At 36.9% G+C, this 19,988-nt stretch overlaps 2 pseudogenes; both read right to left on the bottom strand.

The window, feature by feature from the left end:
* Positions 1 to 1,399: 1,399 nt before the first annotated feature.
* Positions 1,400 to 5,014, bottom strand: LOC149219639 (magnesium-chelatase subunit ChlH, chloroplastic-like; annotated as a pseudogene).
* Positions 5,015 to 7,094: 2,080 nt separating this feature from the next.
* Positions 7,095 to 16,079, bottom strand: LOC149219638 (magnesium-chelatase subunit ChlH, chloroplastic-like; annotated as a pseudogene).
* Positions 16,080 to 19,988: the final 3,909 nt, after the last annotated feature.

Genomic DNA, 19,988 nt, shown 5'->3' with positions numbered 1-19,988 from the left:
ATTTTTGGCAAGAGAAACCACCACATTCTTGGTTGCTCCACTAAGAAATCATGTATCATCACCATGTCAAATGGGCACTACCAAAACCTTGAAAAGATTCACATAGAATGATTGGATTGCATACAAAACCTTATTCATAGTCTCAAATTATATGAGATCAAGTGAATTCCTTTTAATCTCTTGGGCTTGAGATGCCAATATCTTATACATCTGCATGTCACCCAAGTCAACCAAGACACATTCATGAAATCCATTTGATACAATGGTCACATGTTCTATGGTGATGAATTAGTTTTTTTATAACATAAATTTATTCAAGTTAAATGGACAAATGAGAAGCATGTCGATTCCTCACAGACATTGGGTTCATTTACCGAACAACTAAAACTACATTAGTTTCACTACTAGCCTCTGTACCTGCTGCATTTGGTGCCAAATTTCGAGTTGCAAGTCCTTATTCAACCTATTTTTTTGCATGTACTTTTGAATCACTAACAAGATGTACTTGCCCAACTATTTCATTTGACACCTTCCTTACATCCTCCATGATATGCATCCCAATAAACAGTTTTTGGCATCATTGTTGTTGTGCTTTTTAGTGGATGTGACGAAAAGGAAAAAAACACCATCTAGAATTGAGAGGCATCTCAAAATTATCATGCGTTGTGCTACCTCAATATATTTTAGGGTTGTTCCATCCAAAAACTCCATGAATTCAATTTTAGGTTTCATGTGTTCTCTCGGAGCAGTACAAACAACCCTTGCAAGAGCAGATGAGTGCTGGCATGAAAAATTATTAAATTAAACAACAATATCCTGGCCACCTGTAAATCATAATGGTAATATGGGTAAACCAAATAGTTGCACCATGACCTCTATACACTTTTATCAAAAAAATTCCCCATACATATGTGTGTTACAAAGAATATTATCTAAGAGACATGTATCATTTCTTATACAATCTAGAAAATGGAGTCTATGTTTGAAGACATAGTTTCAGTGGAAGTATCAACATCCCAACTTAGATGTTTCCCTTGATGATTCATCTCCATCCATTGAATTGACTAATTTATGTTTTAAATCAGTCTCCATGGGAACAGTCATACAAGAGATAGCATATTTTTGCAATAGGAAACACACCATTTCCAGATCTATGTTTTGTAACAATATTTAATATTTCAATCAATACATCCACCCTAGGGACTCTTAGAGAAGCATAATGTCATATCATCTCATTCATGGCAGATGATAAGACCCAGGAGTGTTATCTACAATACCTAGTAAGTAGGTTTTTCATGTAAAAATTTCACGAAACATCTTAGAGAACCATGATCATTAATAGCTCGAAGACCAAGGTTATTAAGGTACAAAGCATCCAAGAATTGTGGTATATAAGCTACTAAATTTGTGGAAGGGAGGACACTAACGACGATGGAATCCCAAAAAGAACTAAGTAGGCCATCAACATCTAGAAAATAATAACAAGTTTGATATTTGTGAATAATATCACTCATGACTATAGATGCAAGTGAAAAGACCCCACCACCAAAGTCCTTTGATCTCCTAAATATAGTGCACAGGAAAAATGGAAAAGAACTTTCTTCAAATCCATATAGGTAACAAATTTGTGTAGGTAACAAACATCACTCATACCCACTTTCTTGCTAGGCATAAATTCTAAGGATCCATGAGTTCCAAAATGCAACACATCATTAGCCTTAAATATTTTATCGAAAAATGAGTAATAACAAGAAAATCCATGGTGTGGACTAGCTAATTTTGCAAAAATAAGCATCATTGGAATGCTTTCATATATGAAAGTTGGTTGCACTCCAATGAAAACCTTACAAAACTATTTTCCATAAACAAGCGAGTTCCCCCCATCAAAATTAAGGTTCCCTAGAGGTGAGCCCCAGTTTTCTTCCAAAGCCTTAGAATAAGGTGTTAGTTTTCGTTACTCTCTCACATTCATTTTATAAGAAATATTAAGATCTGGGTTAATGAACTTAGATTCTTTTCCGTGAATTGTCACTTCAATCAGTGCTTCAGAAGTATCTGGAAAATTTTCTAAATTATATCAATCTTTCTTTAGTTACTATAATACAATGAGAATTGAAGAAAATACATTGACATACTCTGCAATGCCAACATTTCCTTTGTAAAGAGGGAAGCTAAATATAGATATGGCTATTTTATTGTGCTCCTGTAAACATGAAAGTAATAATATATTGCATCAATTAATGTTGTTCTTATACCTAACTTCAATTATCTCAATCAGGCTATAACATTCAAAACAAATTGAAATGGAATTTCGACATGATCACCTTTGTTATTCAATTTTCCTTAGCCCACTTTATATCCCTTGTACAAATTTGTTCAAAGCACTTATGAAGTGCATGGGACTTGCCTACACATAAATATAAAGAAGCTAGAAAAAATAAATTTTAGCCACATCAAAAGAACCCTACAATGGCTGAAGAGAAACTTTGATCCTACATGTGTATGATACCATGAACCCAGTTTTCGTATTCTAACATTGATGTAATGGTAATATTAGAATTGAAGAAAATACATTGACATAGGCTGCAGTGCCAACATTTCCTCTGTCAGGAGGGAAGCTAAATATAGATATGGCTATTTTATTGTCCTCCTGCAAACATGTAAGTAATAATATATTGCATCAATTATTTACTTTACCTTAGCCCACTTCATATCCCTTGTACAAAGCTGTTCAAAACACTTATGAAGTGCATGGGACTTGCCTACACATCAATATAAAGAAGCTAGGAAAAGAAAATTACAGCCACATTCAAAGAACCCTACAATGGCTCAAGAGAAACTTTGATCGTACATGTGTATGGTACCATGAACCCAGTTTTCATGTTCTAACATTGATGTAAGGGTAATAGGAGTTTCACAACAAGGTTAATAATTTTAGACATATTATATTGTTAACATATTATCTAATTGATGAACTTGTTGAAACAATGTTCAAAATAGCAATGAAACCTACCTACTCTTAAATCAGAGCCCGAGAAAATAATCAGCTCTAAACAACCATCAAGATCAGGAAGAAAAACCTGTCATGGAACTTGAATTAGATGCAATCCCAAAGTGTTAATAAGCCATTCCTCTCTAGTTTGGAACACTATTGGCAAGGCCAAAATGTAGGGAACACCAAGCTTCGATAAAGATTGTAAAGAGTGAGGATGGTCATGACTAGTAGGTCCACCCATAGGTACAAATGCAGTCAAGAAAACCTCAACATATACAATATATTTCTTTGTTATTGGATCATACAAGAAACAATCCATAGGGGTGGAAAAATCTAATCCACTTGAAAATATTGGAACAACCTTTGCACCTCTAGCTTTGAATTCCATCACAACATCCACATAATAACCATAATCACCAAGAAGCATGTGGCTTCTTTGGAAGGCGATACCAATCACTGGTGCATTTAGGTTTTTGAGTCTCTCATTTTCATCCTTTCTAGTGTCATTCCAATTCAAATACTCTTTAACATCATCATACATGCAAGGAGCCAAAATATTCCTTTGTCCAAACAGATGACTGGATCAACAAACTACAATTATGTTTTATTTAGAGCGAGCACATATAACCCAACAATCATCTTAAATAAGTTTGCAATATTATCTAGGGTTCCACCCAAGCAAATTTGCAAATTCATGATATATGATCTAACATCCTGAGCCTTGTTGCTTGGAAAATAATAGACTTTGGGTAGGGTCCTAATAAGCTAAATCATGCTTTCCTCAAAGCCTGATGACTTATTATTTCTTTTAAACATTTGAAAGAAAGGGCTTTTGGATTGGCTCAAATAAGACATACTAAAATAATCCAGTTTATTTAGTCTCATTAACTTTGGCATTGAAGGGAAAGCCAAGACAACATCCAATCCTTCTCTTTCTATTTCCACTATAGCCTTTACATTTTGAGAAATTTCCTCGAAAAATATCATAGATCCGATGAATATATTCGCATTAGAGAGATCTTTGTATAACATTTTGTAGGTATTTTGGTCCCTTATCTCCTCTATAAGGTACCCAACTATCTCAAATACAACATCTTTTCTTTTTTGTTTAAGATTCTAGACTATGCACTTACAGAAGCCTGGTATTGAGCTTCTAGAACCACATAGCCTATTTCCAAACTAGGAAGAATTTGATTTATTTGTGGACTAATTCATTTCACCTCTGGCATCCCTGGTGTCTATAAACCATTTCCAATAATTAGAGAGTTCCCCTAATATGAATTTCAAACCAAATGAAAACTATTGAGAATTCTAGTATGATATGGGAAATATGAGAATTGAGTTTGGATATTATGTTAGTCTAAGAGCTAATTGCTTACTTAATTCTTGAGATATTAGTCTTTCTAGGATTAATATAATCCCTCAAGCATTTTTATACCTCCTATTTATTATAAAAAAAAGATTGCAATCTATTTTCTAACTTATAAGAAACTATAAACTCATATTAGTCCTCAATAATTCTACTTTGTAGAAAATTTGTACCCACAAACATGCATGAAACAATTACTTTTTACATTGCTTATAAAGGACAAATGCAGTCTATAGAATTTGATCAGCCTAAATTCCCTTAGCTCCTAAAGTCCCAAATCAAGTATGTAGAATGAGATCTTTACAGAACATGTTGCAGGTATTTTTCTCCCTTAGCTTCTCTAGAAGGTATCCAACTATTTCATATACAACACCTTTTATTTTATACTTAATATTCTAGACTTTTTCATTTACATAAGAATATTATTAAGCGTTAAGAACCACATAGAGTATTTTCATATTAGGTAGACTCTGATTTCTTTCTGGACCATTTTGTCTCACCTCTGGTGTCCCTTGTGTGTAAACCATTTCCAATAATTGTAGAGGTCACCTGAAATGAATTAAAACCCAAATGAAAACTATTGAGAATTCCGATATCAAATGGGAAATATGAGAATTTTGTTTGGATATTTTGTTAGTCGAAGAGTTCATTGCTTACTTAAGTCTTCAATTATTAGTTTTTCTAGGATTGATATAATCCCTGAGGCATTTTTATACCTCCTATTTGCTCTAAAAAATATTTTCAGTCCATTTTCTAGCTTATAAGAAACTATAAACTCATATTAGTCAACAATACTTCTACTTTGCAGAAAATTTGTACGCAGAAACCTACATGAAACAATTACCTTTTATGGTTCCTATAAAGGACAAATGCAGTCTTTAGAAGTTGAGCACCCTAAAGTCCCAATCAAAATATATTTGAGAAGTCAGTTTAGCCCAAGGAAGATAGCCTTGGACAATTTTCATAACTCAAGTTAAAGGATGGAACACATTTTATCCTCTACAACCCTATCCACAAAAAATAAATACAAAAGCAGTTGCAATTATAATTCTCTACTCTATAACCAAAATGAACTAGGAAATTTCATGACTGAGTTGTTCGAAAATAGAAATGAGGTCTTCTTATTCAGTTCTTCTCTTGTTTTTCAAGTGTGTGTATCCATGAGATAATTTGAATTCATGTCCAATTGACATAAATGACTGAGCTGGTTTAAGCAATCGATATTTGGTCTGATGGAGTTTAGTGAAGTAGAGTGATCTAGAATACCTATCTTTGTGATTTCGACATCTATTCATTAGCATCAATATGGGAGTCTATTTATTGAAGAAAAGAATCATGTTCCAATCCTATAACACATAAAAAAGGAGTTATCCATTCATGGATGATTATCTTACATCGTAAAATGAGATTCTACTAATCTCCGAAAGTTGTGAACTGATACATAAATATAAATCCTTATCATGATTATATACCTGTAGTGTCCAATGCATGGAGACACATCACATTGTTGCTTGTAGTGTTTGATAGAAGAGTCAAATTGTGCTAAAAACTTATGGATTTGTTGGTTGTGACAGTGGTGCAATGAATCTCCATTATTTCTTGTGGTCATTGAGAATAGCATTTAGAAGAAGAGATCTAACCAGATCATGGTTGTAGTTGTATGTATGTCCCTCCTTGGAATCAAACCAAATATTTACTCAATAGATAAATAAAAAATATATCTCTTGGGTGGTGGGTATAACATAGCATATGTCTGTAGGTTCAACTTAACCCTCATCCTAACATTTCTTTTAGACTATTGGGTCTTCTCCATTTGAGAAACAATGTTGAAAATAAACATTCATTTTTGCGTATCCATGCTTGCATGAGGTCGAAGTTTAAGCAAGATTCAAATTTAAAGAATAAAGTTAAGAGTGAGTTGTATTCCAAGTGGGATCCTTGTTCTCTGTATGTAAATACCCTTGTGTTGGTAGTTTCCATTAAGTTCAAGCTAACTGAACTCCTACAAAAATGTATATAATCTTTGCAATTGATGGTTCCTCCAATCTAAAATTGATCTAGCCAAATCCCAAAGAAGTCATAAGCCATGATAAAAAATTATAAGTAGACTTAGGCACACTTATACAAACTATGGAATGATTCTCATCGAAATAAACTCATAATCACAACCTAAATTCCATCAATGGTACGTAGACACAAATAAAATATGTGGAAGGTTAACGGCTTTATAACACATATCTAAAGTCATGACATTGGTCTTTGCATCAAGAGAGGGGCTTTACTAAATCATGTAGCACACAATTTGATAACACCTCAACTATTTTGATAATATATTAGTAACATAGTGGAATAAATAGATATGAGGATGGTTAATAGGAGGATATCTAGCCTATGAGCTAACTAATAACAGAAAATAATAATATTGTAATAGTCAAGAATCAAGTGAACTTTAAGTAGCATTAGGTGGACTTGGCTACATAAATTGGTATTAGAGCATGAAGACTCTTCTGTGTAGTAAGGTTTAATGTATTCGAAGCAACCAATTGGGTTTTGAAGAAAAATAGATGAACGATTGGGGTAGACTTTATAATCGTAAATTACAAAAATAGTTATAGTGAGAAGAAATTAGAGCTCAAGGTTTGTGAAGACATTGAACTGAAAGGTTGGTATAGAAACATTCGAACAAGAACTTGTTTAGAACATGAAGATTATCTTTAGGAAAAGACAAAATCATAGTATACTAGCACCCAAAATCAATGCAAGATAGTGAATCAAGGTAAGAAACCCATTCCCTGCACCATAGAAAAGGTAACAACAAGTGGACGAGAAAGGATTTATGGTAGAAAATCCATGGTGTGGACTTTCTGATTTTGGGAAAACAAGCCTCATTAGATTTCCTTCATATCTGAAATTCCTTGCACCCCAATGAAAACATTTCCAAACCATTTTCCATGTACAAGCAGGTTCTCCCCATAATAATTAAGGCTCCATAGAGACGTGCACCGATTTTCTTCCAAAGCCTTAGCATAAGGTGTGAGCTGTTGGTACTCTCCCACTTTCATTTTGTAATAAATATTAACATTTGGGTTGATGTACTTGGTTTCTTTGTCATGCATTTTGTCTTCAATCAGTGCTTCAGAAGTATCTAGAAAACCTTTGATATTATATCCATATTTCTTTAGTTCCTGTAATACACTGAAAGTTGAAGAAAATACATTGAGGTAGGTTGAAACACTGACATTTCCTTTGTCAGGTGTGAAGCTAAATATAGATATGGTTATTTTCTTGTCCTCCTATAGACATGCAAGTAATAATATATTTCATCAATGAATACTATCATTATACCTAACTTAAATTATCTCAATCAAGTTCTAACATGAAAAAAAATTGAAATGGCATTTTGATATGATCACCTTTTTTATTTAATTCACCAAGTTCACTTCATATCCCTTGTACAAAGTTGTTCAAAACACTTATGAAGTGCATGGGACTTGCCTACACATCAATATAAGGAATTTAGAAACAAATTTTTACATCCACTTCAAAAGAACCTTGCAATGACTAAATAAATTGTTTGATCCTACATATGTGTATGGTACATCAATGTAATGATAATATGAGTTTCACAACAAGGTTAAAAATATTAGATAGATTATATAGTCAACATATTATTTTATTATCTTATTGATGAACTTCCTAAAACAATGTTCCAAAAAACAATGAAGCCTACCCATTCTTAAATCACACCATGAGAAAACAATCGACTCCAAACCACCATCAAGCTCAAGACGAGAAACCTACCATAAAACATGAATTAGATGCAATCCAAAAGTGTTGATAACCCATTCCTCTTTAGTCTAGAACACTAGTGGCAAGGCCAAAATGTAGTCAACATCAAGCCTGGACAAATCTTTTAAATCACAAGGATGATCCTTTCTAGCAGGTCCACCCACAAGTGCAAACGCAATCTAGGAAACCACAACACCTACAAGAGATTTATTTGTTATTGTATCATACAAGAAATGGTCCATATGGGTGGAAAAATCTAATCCACCTAAAAATATTATTACAACCTTTTCACCTCTGGCTTCCAATTGCATCACAACAACCACAAAATAATCATTGTCACCAATAATAATGTTCCTTCTTTGCAAGGAGATACCAATGACTCGTGAATTTGGGTTTTTGAGTCTCTCATTTGCATCATTTTTAGTGTCATACCAATTCAAATACTCTTTAAAATAATCATACATGCAAGCAAACAGATGGTGCGATATTCCTATGTCCAAATAGATGACTGGATCAAAAAACTCCCATTGCATTTTATTAAGAGCATGCACATACAACCAAACAATCATCTTAAAGAAATCTTCAAGATTCTCTATTGATCCACCTTACCAAAATTTCAAACTCATGATATAGGCTCTAGCATCCCAAGCCTTGTTGCTTGGAAAATAATTCAAGACTTTGCTTAGGGTCTTAATAAGCTTAAGCATGCTTTCCTCAAATCCCCATGAATTGTTATTTCCTTTAAAGCTTTTCAAGAAAGGGCTTTTGGATTGTCACAACTAAGACATGCTAAAATAACCTAGTTCATTTAGTCCCATTATGTCTCGAATTGAAGGGAAAACCAAAACAACATCTTGTCCTTCTCTTTCTGTGTCCACTACAACCTTTACCTTTTGAGAAACTTCTTTGACAAATATCAGAGAGTCAATGAATATATTCGCATCAAAGAGATCCTTTCATAACATGTTGTATGTATTTTGGTCTGTTATCTCCTCTAAAAGGTACCCAGGTACCTCAAATACAACATATTTGCTTTTTTGGTTGTGATTCCAAACAGTTGCACTTACAAACTCCTGGTATTGACCTTCAAGAACCACATAGAATATTTTCACAGTCGGTAGACTATGATTTGTTTCTATACTAATTCATCTCAAATATGGCATCCCTTGTGTGTATAAACCATTTACAACAATTACATAGGTCACCTAATATTCATTTCAACCCAAATGAAAACTATTGAGAATTCTGATATGAAATGGGAAATATGTGAATTTAGTTTTGAGATTGTGTTAGTATAAGAGTTGATTGCTTACTTAAGTCTTGAATTATTAGTTTTTGTAGGATGGGTATAATGCCTCAGGAAATTCTATTCCTCCTATTTACTGTAAACAAATTTTGCAATCTATTTTCTAACTTACAAGTAACTATAAACTCATATTACTTTACAATAATTATACTTTCGCATAAAATTTGTACCCACAAACTGGCATGAAACAATGACTTTTTACAGTTCTTATAAAGGACAAATGTAGTTTGTAGTATTTGAGCACCCTAAAATCCCTTAGGTCCTAAAGTCCCAAATGTTATATGTAGAATGAGATCTTTACAGAACATGTTATAGGTATTTTGGTCCCTTAGATCCTCTAGAAGGTACCCAACACTCTCAAATACAACATCTTTTCTTTTCTGGTTAAGATTCCAATTCTACATTTGCATAAAATTTGTACCCACAAAACAGCATGAAACAATGACTTTTTACATTGCTTATAAAGGAGAAATGCAGTTTGTAGTATTCGAGCACCCTAAAGTCCCTTAGGTCCTAATGTCCAAAATCTTGTATGTAGAATGAGATCTTTACAATACATGTTGTAGGTATTTTTGTCCCTTAGCTCCTCTAGAAGGTACCCAACTCTCTCAAATACAACATCTTCTCCTTTCTGGTTAAGGTTCTAGATTGTTGCACTTACAGAAGCCTGGTATTAAGCTTAAAGAACAACATAGACTATTTTCACATTTGGTAGACTATGTTTTCTTTTTGAAATAATTCATCTCACTGATTGTGTCCCTTATGTGTATAAACTATTTCCAACAATTGCATAGGTTACCTAATATGAATTTGAACCCAAATAAAAACTATTGAGATTTCTGATATGAAATGGGAAATATCAGAATTATGTTTGGAGATTCTATTAGTCTAATATTTGATTTCTCACTTAAGTCTTGAATTATTAATTTTTTGAGGATTGATATAATCCCTAAGGCTTTTGTGTACCTCATATTTACTCCAAAAAACATTTGCAATCTATTTTTTAACCTACAAGTAGCTATAAATTCATATTAGTCCATAAGAAATCTTCTTTGCATAAAAATTTTACCCACAGACCTACATGAAATAGTTACTTTCCACAGTGCTTATAAAGGAAAAATGTAGTATGTATAATTTGTTCACCCTAAAGTCCCAATGAAAATATGGTACAGAAGTCATATTAGCCCAAGGGAAATGGCCCTAGACAGTTTTCATAACTCATGCTATAGAGGATTGAACACATTCTATATTATAAATCTCGGAAGCCGCCAAAAGGATATACAAAATCATTTGTAATTATAATTCTCTATTCTATCCCATCAACACCAAAATGAAATCGGATATTTCATGACTAAGTTGTTCAAAATTAGAAATGAGGTCTTCTTATTGAGGTCTTTTTTTCTTTTGAAAGTGTGTGTATGTATGAGATGATTTGAATTCATGTCCAATTGACATAAATAATGAGTGAATTGGTTTAATCAATCGACATTTGGTCTGATTGAGTTTAGTGGAGTAGAGTGATTTGGAATTATTTGGAAATCTATTCATTAGCATCAATATGGGAGTCTATTTATTTGCGAAAAAAATCGTGCTCCAAACCTATAACACATCAAAAAGGAGTTATCCATGAATGGATGTTGATCTTGCATGGAAAAAAGAGAGTTTGTTGATCTTGGAAAGTTGTGAACTGATACATGAATAAAAATCCTTGTTATGATTATAGACCTGTGGTGTCCAGTACATAGAGACAAACCACACTGTAACTTGTAGTATTTGATAGAAGAGTCAAGTTGTGTTAAAAACATATCGATCTGTAGGTTGTGATAGAGGTGAACTGAATCTCCATTCCTTTTTGTGGTCATTGACAATAGCATTTAGAAGAAGAGATCTACCTCGATCATGGTTTTGGTTGTATGGTTGTCTCTCCTTCGAATCAAACCAAATATTTACTCAATAGACATACGAAATATATATCACTTGGGTGCTAGATATAAGAAAACCTATTTCTATAGTTCCAAATTAACCCTCAATCAAACATTTCTTTTAGAAAACCAAGTTTTCTCCAATTGAAAAACAAGGTCAAAAATCAACATTCATTTTGGCATATTGATACCAATATGTAGTAGAAGTTTAAGCGAGGTTCAAATTTAAAGAATAAAGTTAAGTGAGTTATATTCTAGGTGGGATCCTTGTTCTCGCTATGTAAATACACTTCATGTTGGTAGTTGTCAATAAGTTCAAGCTAATTGAACTCCTACATAAATGTACATAATCTTTGAGATTCATGGTTCCTTCAAGCTAAAATTAATCTAGCTAAATTCCGAAGAATTTATAAGCCATGAGAAAAATATTATAATGAGACTTAGGCACAATTATACAAATTACGTAATGATTGTCATAAAAAAAAATCATAATCATGTCCTAAATTCCATCAATCGTACTTAGAAACAGAGAAAATATGTGGAAGGTTAATGGATTTATAACATAGATCGAAAGGCCTGGAATTGTTATTTTCATCAAGAGAGGGGATTTATTGAATCTTGTGTTGGTATTATGATACAAGTGTTGTCCTTGATGGTAGCTCACTCACAGGTTTGTTCAGATTTGATAAAGGGAAACTCACATTGTAGCAGGTCAATTCAGAGGTAATGTGGAATTGGAAGAGAATAACAGGAAGTTGGAACAAAGGTCTACTGATCAGAATCAATAAGTTTAAGGAAAAGGATGTCTTAAGATAGTTTAAGATGTATACACAAGTTCACCTTGTCAAAGAAGCGTATACATGCAGGTCCACAGAACAAAAGGAGCGTATACGTATGCACACACTTTGACAAGAGGAAAAGCGCGTATGGGTTGGAAAATCAAGGAAATTGAAGATTAAAGAATACCAAGGGTCAATACCATGGTATTAGCCCACAATATTGATAGTAGTAACAACTATTCGATCCCATCCAAGAATGCCACAGGTTATAAATGTTGTTTTGGTCTGAGGCATTGAGAAACACCAAAAACTACATAAGGAGGGGAAGATCAAAGAGCCAAGTGTGCAAGTAAAAGGGTTTCTCAAGAATACTTCTATCTAAAGTACATTTTATGTTGCAGGGGCTATAATTATGAAATAATCTGAAATATTATGTGCACCTTGAATTCAATGCTCAATCAGGATCAAGAGACCTGAAATGAATTACATTGAATGATATGATATTGGTTGGGCTAGATCTGATTGCTTACACAAGTTTTGTTCTTTAAATGCCATGATTTGGGTATGTCTGAAATCTAGAATAGCAACAAAGTTGTAAGTTAGTATTTGCAGATATATATGTTGGTTTGCCTTGGTGAAGGCGTGTATATACGGTGGTTCAAAGCTTCCAAGTTGCATGTACAAAATAAAAGCCTGCTATTCAGAAATGACTGATCTATCTGATCAATGCTACTGGTTTACTATTGTTTGTCAATGATGTCTAAATGCATAAGGAGATTTTGTTTGATTGATTGATTGATTAAGTGAGAAGGGTAGTCTTTGTTGTTGACTTTCTAGATCTCTGTAATGTGGCAGTATATGTTCATAATATTACTGGTTCGTACAAATTTGATTGAGAAGTTTTATGTTTAAGTAGTTTTGGAGGTATATACAAGTTTGGTTAAAGGATGTAGCGTATACATGCATGTTGGGTTCATTAAAGTAGTGTATGCATTCTAAGGTATGATTCTTGAGGTTGCAGCTGGTTCTGAATGATGATGCAGGTTTCCCGGTTCAGCACAGTGTTCTGGTGAGACTGATATTACTGTTCAGATTGACTGACTGTTGGTTGATGTAGTTATTATTATAGATTTTGAGCTTCTATTGGGTGTAGGATCCCACGAAGGCATGTTTTGGGGCTTAAAGCTGAAGTTTTGACTATGTCCAACATAAAGACTCCACAATTTGTGGGCGTGGAGCATGAAGTTGTAATTAGGTATAGGGTTGTCCGCCATTACTTTTGTAATGTAGTGTCAGCTTGAGAGTTCTACCCATGGTCTATGGACCATGGGATTGTATAAGTGATACTCTATGTGTAAAGAGAATAGAAGAAGAAGAATATAAGAAATGATGAAGCATTGAGTCTAAGTGTAAAGTCGAGTCTTTGGGTAGTAGAGTAGGAGAAGGCTATGTAGCTGAGTGTGTAGAGGCCTAGTAGTTCGCGGTTGAGAGTGCAGAGCAGGTTGGGTTTGTAACCGATTGAAGATTTAATAAAGAGAAGTGTTACATTATTTCTGTGTATTCTTTTCCTGTTTTATGCATTGAAGTATATTGGGTGTGAATTGTAGGTTTACTATTTATTTTCTGCGTGAACTTATATCAATGTGTTGAATAAGTGAATATAAGATAAAGTATATTTTTACGCAAAGATAACTAACTGTTATAAGAAGATAAGTAAGATTTGTTGTGTAACTTGGGGAAATAGCACACATCGTTGTGTTAGTAGCGCAAAAGCTCCTCAGCCCCTAGTTAGGGCTGCGCAAAGTCAAGTATAACAGGACATAAAGGCCCCGCGAGTTAGGAATGTGTGCAAAGTGGCCTGTGCGAAGGTATTCACAGTTGGACTAAATCGACCCTTCAGACATCTCAAGGGTATGGAAACTTGGTTCCAACATCCCTCCATACTACTTCGGGTGAGACCTCAGTCCATGCTCCGCGGGCTGTTGCTGAAAGGGCTAGTAGTACAGGGATTTGTTTGGCTAAATAACTCTAAACCTAGGTCAGGCCCCCTCAAGCCAACAAATGGTTCCATTGTCAGGAACGGAATCTACATAGAGATGTTGATGTCACATCATTGGAATCCAACTAAGTAAGAAATTGAAGATTGTTTGGACAGGAGAATTCACGAGTTCACAGCGCAGGAGAACAGGAATCTATGACTATCAAAGGAAGGGTGGTTAGACTGCTACCTGTACATAGAGATCCATGAAATTTTCTTCACATCTTTCCCTACTGAGTTGTACGAGTGGATCATGAAGCTAGCAGATAGCCAAGGAAGGTGGAAGCTTAACAATCGTATTGTGTGGACCCCATAGTTGGTGCGCATATTATAAGCATTGAAGGATAAGATCACTTGCGTTGTTGATCACTGGCTCGATCAGATTATAGGAGGATTCATTATTAAGTTCATGGTAGATACTTCAGTCAGCTTTAGCGAGGCAAAGCGATGCTTTCTCAAAGGACCGTGAGGTAAGTACATAAAGCATCTAAATACTTGGATTAAAATTTTATTGTTTGAAAAGAGGGTTATGCAATTACCTTGATGTCCGGAGCCACGCGAAGTGGAAAAACCTATAGAAACAAAGGAAGTAAGGGACCAAAGAATAGACCTTTGATTTCACCTCTGCCAGGAGATAAGGAATAGCTCGCAAAGGTCTTGCTGCGAAGTGTGATCAATTTGATATGGCAGAGGATTTCATGCATACCACCCCCACCCACACCACCACTAGCTTCACTGCCTTCACTTCCATCTTCACCAGTGCCACCTCCGCCACCACCATGAGTCGAAATGGCAAGTGCGATAAACTTTCCTGTGTTCAAGGGAGTAGGAAATGAAGATCCGAACCAGTTTTGGTTTGTTATAAGAGCTGTATGATAAGCACAGGGAGTGACAGATGATAATATAAGGAAAGCGACATTGGTCAGCACTCTGTAGGATCACGCGCTGACTTGGTATATTAAGAATTCTAATGACATTTAAAATGCAAGGATCGCGGACATCCAAATTGTGATGAACAAAGAATTTAGCAGGTTGAAGTCAGAGGCGCAGTCGATCATTGGATTCAAAGAGATCACAATGCTACTAGGTGAGACACATTGGGAGTTGGATCAGAGACTAAAGTGCACAATTCGCGAAGCTAATATGACTTTGACAGATGGACAGCACAATGAATGGTTAGTAGCATCGCTAACGATGCATTTAAGGAACACACTGTCACAACAGAGGTAACAACTCAGGCAGAGGCCTTGGAGAAGGCGATGAGGCTGCATGAGACCCCGATACAAGATCCTAACTTGAGAGTTCAACAGATCCATGCACAGTTGCAAACACTATGGCTTGAAATGTAGAGTCTGAAACAGGACAAGACAGCTCACCTGGAAGTGCACGAAGAGGTATGTTGCTTAAAATGCAAGGGTCAGGGTCATGACAAGTACCACTACCCAGTATTCGCAAATTACCTTGCAGGAGGAGGACCGATGTTGTTAAGAATAGAGGTACAAGCAGGACCTAGTGCGGTGCCTGCTTTCTAGTGCAAGATTTGTCAAATAGGAGGAAAGCATGCTACATACAACTTCCATTTGTTACAGAATTACACAAAAAAATTACAACAATTGTTCTATAACTTTTGTAGATCGGTTGGACACGACGAGTGCACTTGTAGAAGCTATGAGGTGATGATGGATAGAACTCCCACCTATAGGACACATGCTGAAACATGACCCCTTGACCAGAACGTAGGAGTGGCGCGAAACACATTTCATGGGTGTGGATGAGGCTGAGGTCGAGGAGGACCTGGAAGAGGTCACGGGCAATTGATATACTACAATTGCGGAGGGTCGAGACATTATTCTCGTGATTGTACGAATCCAATGCATCCATCATGTCTGTATTGTACCTTATTTGATCACGAGACGAAGGATTGTCCAATGTTGATAGCTAGGCTTCATGACACGGGAGTGCTACAACCTCCCTCAACTTAGAACCTACAGATGATGAGGTCTGCACTACACGAGGAAGATCGAAATGTGAACATTGTGCTCCAAAGTGGAATTACAAAGGGAGATGATAAAGGAAAACAACCCAAAGACAATACTAGGGTTCATAAGGCTCTGAAAAAAGAAGCAGAATTTGATTTGGAGCATGCTAATGAAACCTTCATGGAAGCTAAGAAGAGCTTCGCTGATGCCTCCACTTTAGGAAGAAAAGATAGATCAGAGGCAGAAATGGACCCATCTATGCATACGATGTTCCTAGAAACATGCATGAAGATACTACGTGACAGTAAGGTTGTAAAGGGATTGCAAGAAATCATTAACAAATGCACTGCAACTGCGCTAGGAGAGCCGCACGTAGTCTGGAAGATTGGAAAACATGCGACAAGGACGGGAAGAAAAATGAGGTTGACCATGAAGATTGGAGAATATTAGATGGACCAAGTAATTTTGGATTTAGGATCTGACGCGAACGTTATGCCGAAGTAAACATGGGAGCACATGGGAAGGCCTATGCTGTAATGGTCTCCTATCCAGCTGTAAATGGCGAACCAACAAAAGATAGTACCTATGGGGATATTGCAGGGCATCACTGTGGATATTGAAGGGGCAAGCATTCTAGCAAACTTTGAATTGACAGATATTGTTGATGACAACAATCCCTACCCCATGCTCTTAGGAATCGTTTGGGCCACTGGCATGAATGGGATGATCAATTTGAAGAAGCGCAAGATGATATTTGAGAAAAAGTTTCTGCGCATAGTCGTACCCTTGGACCCTGTAGAAGGATCGCTCTACAAAGAGCTAGTGTGCGACTATGAAGTGACGATGATTTAGACAACATCTACAAGATAACTACGCGAGAGAAAAACTAGGTAAATCCCACCGTGGATGGATGAATCCCATGGGATCGTGAAAGCTCCTATATATTGGATTCTAATGAGGAGATAAAGTGATGGTAGAACCGGTTTCACGAGGTGACCACGCTGAACTGTAATATGATGACAAGATCATTGCACTGTGTATCAGTGGAAGTGAGGGATCTACCTACTTATGATGGATTAGGTGAGGTAGATGCTTTCTTAGACAGATTTGAAGTGGACGTGCCAGAAAAGCAACATTTCTAGGCTTTGAAGTGGGTACTGTGCACTACAGCCCTGAGGTGGTGTAGTATGCACCAAGGAAGATTTGAGGACTGGTGCGAATGCAGGAGAATGATGCATATGCATTTTGGGAATCCTAGGATGTGACTAACAGATAAATACAATGTACAGGATGCTCCACGTGCATCTATCTAGGTGGGTATAGGCATATGGTAAACAACCTACGTGGATGCACCTAGACATTGCATTGGGGAACATGGTCAATAAGCAAGGCAATTGCATGAATGGCCCCTCAAGTTGGAATGACCGACTGTGGAAAGAACGAGTGTGCAGAAGGTTACCCACGTAGAAGCATTGAATGAAGTGTGCAGAGCACTGAAGAGGATATATAATGCATAGCGAAGTAATTGGGAACTCCGTGTACCAGCTGTTTTGTGGGCTTATAGGATAACATGCAAGAAAATTATGGGACAGATGTCTTCTAGGCTGGCATATTGAGCAAACACTATAATACTGATGGAGTATATTATGCCTAGTCCTCCCATAGCAGCACCCCTGGATATGATGGTTCCCGGAGCCTTGGAAGAAGGGATCGCAGAGCTCAACGACGAAGAATGCTTGGGACCTGATGAAGAGATCCAACAAGGTAATATTAGGCTCCAAGAACTCATGAACAAAAGCAATAAGTTAGAGAAAAGTTCTCTGATGGAAGCGGAAGTCAAGAAGCTTGAGGAAGGAATAAAGAAGGATTTTATCGATAAGGAAACTTTGCTAATAAAACAGGATGTGTACGATTATGTTGACAAATTTGGGGACTACCTTGATGCCTTAGATTGGACCATATATTACTAGAGGGATCACTAATGGGGGCACGATGTAGATGGTGGAGTGCGTGACGCAGACAGTAAAGTTAAAAGGCATATTTTTTCCAGGGAAAGTGATTGATGATCAGTTGAAGCCGTATGCAGGTGGAATGGCCACCTGACTAGCTTTGGGAAGCATAGTCTTAGTGCTCCAGGCAATTTAAAGAAGGCGTGGGACTATAAACTACTCTTCCTGAGACCAACACGATGTCAGGGCTACGCGTAGGAGAGAAGTGTCATGGGGTCCGTGACAACGCAAGTGTAGCTGTGCTGCTATGTGGGTTGGATGGAAAGTGACTATTATAGTCACTATTCATGATGTGATGCTTGGTTTGAGACCAAATGGACCAGGCAGCAAGCATTTAAGGCGAGCTTTATCGGAAATATTTGGGAGAATCCGCTGCCAAGGGAGCATTAATGGACCGGATTTGAGGGGAACGGTCGAAATTGATTTCAAAAGGCACTATAAATTGCAAAGGGTTGCCGACCAAGAAAAACATAGTCATTTGAGAATTGAGCTATTGTGCACCCAGAGTATCCTGAACTGAGACCTATTTAACTTATGGAGAGTGTTGTTTGAGCACCCAGTTGAGAGATTTTTGGACAAAAAAAATGGAAACGTTTGAAGAAGCCAAGGAAATTTGAGAAATGACCGCCAAAGAGGCTACACAAGCCATGACAGTATAGGATGCCCTTGAGATCACCAGGATAGTTGTAGAAATCCCTAAATCACCATGCAAACAGAGGCCCAAGAAGTATAAGTAGCCTATGATACCGGTGTGCATGTCCCCTCGAAGCCCACTGAGAACTAAATTGACCATGGAGGAAAAAGGGAAAGTGGTTAATTTGGAAACCGATGAGGAGGAGGAAGACCTTGAGGACATCCTGATTGAAGAGGATGAGGATGAAGACACGACGAAAGAAAGTGAGGGCACTCACCCTCCAACCAGGCTGCCCACGTATGTTCCTCTATGAAAGGGGAAGGCGAAGCTACCTAATGACCTAGATGAGAGAAAGAACTCTTGGCAGACTCTGCTCCTACCAGACGATATCATTTTTGAAAGAGTGCAGCTGGGACAAGTGCTGGGTTTGAGGTTCAAAGATTGGGGTCTCACCGACCACGATAAATTCCCTCACTTGGCAATCTCGTAGCTAATGAAATTGAAGCAAAACACCATGGAAGGAGTCATAGAGTTGGTGCCTCGCAAGTGGTTACGCGGAGTCGAAAAGGTAGGGTTGTTGAACTTGCTCTAGGTGTCGCATTTCCATCGCACCCTGGTGACTATCTTCATCATCAAGTAGCTTCTCTAGCTAGTGCATGATGGGTGTTTATGGCTAGAGGAGGCCATCCCCATCACGGACCACCTAATCCATAGAATTACCCAACTCCCTTGCAAAGGAGAAGACCCAGTAGAAATTTCCGAGGGTAAAAGCAGTGACTTGGCCATTGCGGAGTCCATGAAAAACAAATATAATTTGGAGAAGAAAAAGAGGGGCTACGCGATCTCTAGTATCAAAAATAAGGCAGTCAGAGTTGCAACTCAGATACTGGCAGGTAAGGTCATGCGGAAGTGCCGCACAGATGAGGTGCCCATGCCAGTGGTTGGACTTGCCGAGCAATGTGCAGAGGGGATCCAGTTTAACTGGTCCAAATTCTTGTGCAAGGAGTTCTTGGAAAATTGCCGCAAGGCACAAGAACATGGGAAAGCCTTCCACTCTGCATGGCTTCTGTTGTCCATAGTGCTGGTCGCTGGGGAGTTGCCTGAGGACAATGAATTCCCCACAATTGCGAGGGATCTCCCAGAGGCTGTGAAATACACTTCGTTGTGA

This window comes from Pinus tabuliformis, chromosome Q (assembly GCF_031772625.1).
Source record: "Pinus tabuliformis cultivar Carrire ecotype Pingquan chromosome Q, CPIR1, whole genome shotgun sequence".
Classification (NCBI taxonomy): Eukaryota; Viridiplantae; Streptophyta; class Pinopsida; order Pinales; family Pinaceae; genus Pinus; species Pinus tabuliformis.
This window is presented reverse-complemented; position numbering and strand designations above follow the sequence as displayed.